We start from the raw sequence: 6000 nt of genomic DNA, 5'->3' as shown, positions 1-6000 counted from the left end.
AACTGGATCGCTAGGTTCGGCCTCCCAACGGACATCACCTCCGACAGAGGGGCATAGTTCACGTCTGGTTTGTGGACAGCACTGGCGCAGCTCCTGGGCACCCAGCTGCATCACACCACAGCGTACCATCCCCAGTCCAACGGTTTGGTAGAGCGATTCCACCGGCATCTCAGGTCAGCCCTGATGGTGCACCTCAGGGGCCCCAACTGGACAGATGAGCTTCCCTGGGCCCTACTGGGCATCCGCACAGCCCCCAAGGAGGACATGGACACCTCCTCAGCGGAATTGGTCTACGGTGCCCCCTGACGGTCCCGGGCGAGTTTGTACCAGAGGCCCGAGGTTTGGCAGAAACTCCAGCAGCGGTGCTAACGAGGCTGCGGGACAAGGTAAGGACCCAGGCACCGGTCCCGACCACCAGGCATGGTCCCACGCCATCCTTCACCCCTGAAGACCTCTGAGACTGTGAGTATGTTTTTATTCGCAGGGGCATGCACAGGTCACCTCTACAGCGGCCGTACAAGGTGATCCGGCACAACGGAACCACGTGTGTCGTGGAGGTGGGTGGCCGGGAAGAGACTTTTACAGTGGACCGTCTCAAACCGGCGCACTTGGACATTGAGCAACTAGTGAGGGTACTTGCACCGCGCCGACGAGGCCGGCCACCCAGGCAAGCCACACAGACTGGGGGCTCCACTCCCCCGATGGACGTTTCTTGGGGGGGGGGGGTGGCGGCCCGTACACGCGGGACTCGAACCACCATCGGGAGCCACGGGCAGACACGCAGTAGTGCGTTTGGAACTACCTGCTTGGGGTGGACCTTCCGGGGACAGTCTGACGTCAGGGGCCCATGGGAGGGGAGATTTAAGCGCGCGATTTTGAATCAGTAAAGGCGTTCTGAGTTCAGCTCTTTCTGCCTCCATGTGTTTCTGTAGGAGCACATCTGCGCGCGACTACACAGCCAGCATAGTCAAAGACTATACCCAACCCAGGTATTCTCTCTTCTCTCCTCTTCCATTGGGCAATGTTACAAAAGCTGTAAGCATGTACCACTAGGCTAAAAGGCAGCTTTTGTTATAAGACTATTAAAAGGTTTCCTAGTATGATAAGATGGACTCTTGGCCTCACAATCTACCCCATTATGAGTTTGCACCTGCACTGCACTTGCTCTGTAGCTGCTACGTCTTACACTTCAGCTCAATGCTCTGTGTAATGATTTGATCTGTATTTTTGATCTCTATTTGATCTGTATGAACAGTATGCAAGGCAGGCTTTTCACTGTGTCTCAATATGTGTGACAATAATAAATCAATTCCAATTTCAATTCCAGTTGGCACCTCGCTTCCCAGTCTCAGATATTCCCCACACACAGTGCAGAGCTCCAAAAAAGTGAGCAATAGCAATTCAAGTCCTGGGCCCCATGAAGTTTGCTGTACCAAGCCCATGACTAAAATAGCGACTACACATTTTAATTCCACATCCCATTCCCATTCTGACATGTCTATCCACGGCCTCCTCTACTGCAAAGATGAAGCCACACTCAGGTTGGAGGAACAACACATTATATTCTGTCTGGGTAGCCTCCAACTTGATGGCATGAACATTGACTTCTCTAACTTCCGCTAATGCCCCACCTCCCCCTCGTACCCCATCTGTTATTTATTTATATACACACATTCTTTTTCTCTCTCCCTCTGTCCCTCTGACTATACCCTTGCCCCCCCCTTCGCCTTTTCCTTCTCCCTGGGCCTCCTGTCCCATGATCCTCTCGTATCCCTTTTGCCAATCACCTGTCCAGCTCTTGGCTCCATTCCCTCCCCCTCCTGTCTTCTCCTATCATTTTGGATCTCCCCCTCCCCTCCCACTTTCAAATCTCTTACTAGCGCTTCTTTCAGTTAGTCCTGACGAAGGGTCTCAGCCTGAAACGTCGACTGTACCTCTTCCTGGAGATGCTGCCTGGCCTGCTGCGTTCACCAGCAACTTTGATGTGTGTTCCATGACTGAAATAGTTGATGGTAAACAGCAACTATCAATGTCCCATCAAACCTCTTTGTCCTTACACTATTCCAGCAAATCTTTTCTGCAGCACCTCTTGTAATATTATATTATTTTCCTGTAATATGGAAATCAGCTTACTTACAGTACTCCAAGTGACTAAGTCAAGGTCAATTTAACCTGCTTGTTTTTCAGTTCTATCCCTCTGGAAATGAACCTCAGTGTCTTGTTTGGTTCACTAATCTGAGCCACTACTTTAAATGATAAGCAGGTTGTGAGCACCTGTTCTAGATCACTTGAAAAATAATAAGTATTTGCAGCTTCTTACTGTCCTTCCTCACCTCATAATACCCTGAAGTATTTAATATTCAATTGATTACATTTGAAGTGTTCTCACTGAGCCTGAGACAAATGTGACAGACACATTAAATCAAATGTAAGCAAAGAGACTAATTTTCTGTAGTTTATAGAATGAAAGATATATCCTTTGACACCTAGCATATTTAATCTCAACACCACTCATTCAAGATGCTTAGGGAAGGATTGATAGAAGCATTGATTTCAAATAGTGTGTCAATTTTTGGCGCTATGGTAACCCAGGCCGTCAGAGTCTGGAGCTCAATCCCGACACTGTTCTGTAAGGACCCTCTGTACGTTTTCCCCATGGAATACGTGGCTTTTCCTGAGGGCTCCAATTTTCTCTCACAGTCCAAAGACATGCCAGTACGATAGATTCTGATTGCAGCCGTTCATAGAAGACGCCTTTTTTTCAATGTTACTAGTGTTAGTTGGAGCACAGCACTGGACCACAGTCAGGTTCCCTTGCTTCCCTTTCAGCCTGACTCTCGGTTTCCACTCCAGCAAATACTCCTCAATGCCTTTCTTCAAAGTGGCAGCTACACCATCATGATGCTGACCACCTTCCCTTCCTGAGTATAAAACTGTTTCACCAGTCAGACCCTGTCCATCTGTATTCACAGATGCCTCGTATATGTAGGTTGTAACAATGTATTTCTGCAGTTATTTGTACTAGCTTGCCAGTGTTGTACATGGTTTGTACATTCCAAACACCACTTTTGGCCTTGGTCTTGGTGGTGTCCAGGGCTTCCTTCATCGTGTCAGTAGCTTCCTTTTGGTTTTCACTACTGTCCATCATGCAAGTCCCGGGTGGAGACTCAGCATTACCGGTGCACACAGGTATGGAAGGATTCTTTTATTGCTGTTTCTTTAGCAATTTTTTTTGACCAGTCTGAGTTGTTAGCCCTGAGGTGAACCCCCGAACCTGGAGGACCGTTGAACCACTCTAAGTCTGGCCTCTACCCTTTGACCTGTATGGCATGAGTGACCCTCACAAGCATGAAAGCACAAGGCCCTGACTCCAGCCAACATACTCTCTGATCACTGAGGCACACAAGCCTCCAAACCCAACGACAAGGTTGTGGTCTTCTTGGAGGAGTTAGATTAATTGGTCATTGTAAATTGTCTCATGTTTAGATTAGGGTTAAATTGGCTTTTTTTTAGATTATGAGGACACTCAGTCCTCATTTATTATCATTTAGAAATGCATGCATTAAGAAATGATACAATGTTTCTCCAGAGTGATATCACACAAAACAGGACAAACCAAAGACTAACACTGACAGAACCACATAATCATAAGATAGTTACAGCAGTGCAAAACAATACCATAATTTGATAAAGAACAGTAAAAAAAAAGTCTCAAGTCCCAATCGACTCCTATAGTCCCCGATAGCAGGCGGCAAAAAGGGAGTAACTCCCCTGCCATAAACCTCCAGGCACCGACAACTGACAACTGCCGACTGAGTCCATCCGAAAACTACAAGCCTCTGACCAGCCCCTCCAATACAGCCTCCCAAGCACCATCCTCTGCTGAGCGCCTTCAACCTCGTCCCGGCCGCCAAAACAAGCAAAGCCGAGGACCCAGAGACCTACTCCTCCAGAGATTCTGGACCACACAGTAGCAGTGGCAGCGAAGCAGGCATTTCAGATGTTCCTCCATACCCTCACGTCTGTCTCCATCAAATCAGAATTGTGCACGGTCCCCTACTTAACAAATACAGGTATCATTCCGGAGCGGCTGCGCCGCCATCTTCGCCTCCTCCTTCAGGGGTTATGGGGCAGTGCGGCTGTATCTCTAAATAAATAAATAAATGCTCACAGGAGATCAAATAAGTTGCTTGTTACAAAGGTCCACAAAATCCCACTCTTCATTGGCAAAGTCGGTTGATATACAGGATGCAGAGTTGGAACACATGGATCTCGGATTGATCGAAAAGGTTTGGAAGCTACCTCAACTGGTCCATATTTGATCTTGGAATATGGACTGATGTTGATATAGCTTCAGAATGTTTTGCTGACATAACAGTAGGGAAATAGCTGAGCAAACAGCAAGGACAATCGTAAGAGACCAAAAAAAGTAATCAGTTTAACAAATAGAACAAACGGCAAGCTCAGTGCAACTGAAGGTGACAGATAAGAGATATTTGGAGTAATAATAGGATTGGGAATATCCACCCACTGGAAGGATGGTGATGGGTGTGGATAACCTTAAAGGAATAGGGGCTCCAGGCTATGTGTGATTCTGGGTATAGATCTCAGTAAAGGCCAAACGCCTAGTAATTGGACTGTATAGTGCCACACCAAATAATGCACTTCCCATCAAAATTAATATATTAATGAAACTTCAAGGACTTGAGGGAGTGAGTTATATTGAAAGGTTGGACAAGCTAGGACTTTATTCCTTGAAGTATAGGAGACTGAGAGAGGATCTTATGGAAGTTTATAAATATCATGAGAGGTAGAGATAAGATGGTCAGTCATAGCTTTGTCCTCATGGTGGGGGAATCAAGAACTAGAGGGATTAGATTGAATGTGAGGGGGAAAGATTTAGTAGGAACTTGAGGGGAAACTTCTAATACAGAACAGGTGTTATGTATGTGGAGTGATTTAAAATGTCTAAAAGTTTTGAGGCTGGGTGTTTCTTGTTTCTTAAGCAGAACTCAGAGAGGCTCCATACATATGTTGTAATGTTCAACAATTTGCAACATATCTCTGCTCACTGGCCCCATGATGTTTACTGATATATGAGTGGCCCACTCTCAGGCTATTCATGCAGAAGTAGGCATCCAACACTTGACATAAAGGGGTCCTTCCTGACCACGACCAAAGAGGGTACAAGGAGACTGATTCAGATAAGTCTTCCCTGGGTAGTTAATCATATCCAATAACAATATCTCATCCCGCAGTATCATGTGTTGGTCCAAGAACTGAACCCATACTAGCCATGGGATGACCTCACTACCCAATGACCCTCATCTACAAGTATGTTTGCAGGAGGACTGGTAATCATACTTACAATAACAAGCATCTGTACAGTGAAGGTAATTTGGGCCATAGTTCAGAAACTGCCTAAACTTTTAATATCCCAGCTTCAAAAGGCTTTGTAAGGAGCACAGAGAAGGAAAGAGACAAGTAATGCTGAAGTTTAACCGTGTCTTTACTTCTGATACAGTGGTCTGATGGTCTTGTTAGAGTGAGTTTTTGGGTAGATGATTCATTTACACTTAAATGACTCTGGCCACCAGTCTTCTGTTTGACAAAGTACTGTGGATTGAGTTCATAACAACGCATTTCCTAAAAGCTGTGAATACCGGAATACTAGCCCAGACGCTGCCAATGGAAGTGTGAAGTTTACAGGTTTATCTATAATTTATAAATATTAATTGTCCTCTATGTTAGCACGTAAAATACCAAATAAATGTATTGTGGATTTAACTTGCACTCCTAAAGGCTGGGAGTACCAACCCAGATATGCGGGCGTCAGGAGGTGTGATGTTTTGTATGTAGCTTCAAAAGGAAGCATTGTCTATACTTGTGAATACGAATTGTCCTTTGTGTTTAGCAAATAAATACCGAGCCCACATTGGGCTAGCAGACCTTTCCACCAAAGGGTCTCCGTCTGTATGATCAAAGTTGCTGGCGAACGCA

Source organism: Mobula birostris, chromosome X, assembly GCF_030028105.1.
Source record: "Mobula birostris isolate sMobBir1 chromosome X, sMobBir1.hap1, whole genome shotgun sequence".
NCBI classification, from domain to species: domain Eukaryota; kingdom Metazoa; phylum Chordata; class Chondrichthyes; order Myliobatiformes; family Myliobatidae; genus Mobula; species Mobula birostris.
The sequence above is the reverse complement of the archived record's forward strand: the minus strand, read 5'-3'. Positions refer to the sequence as shown.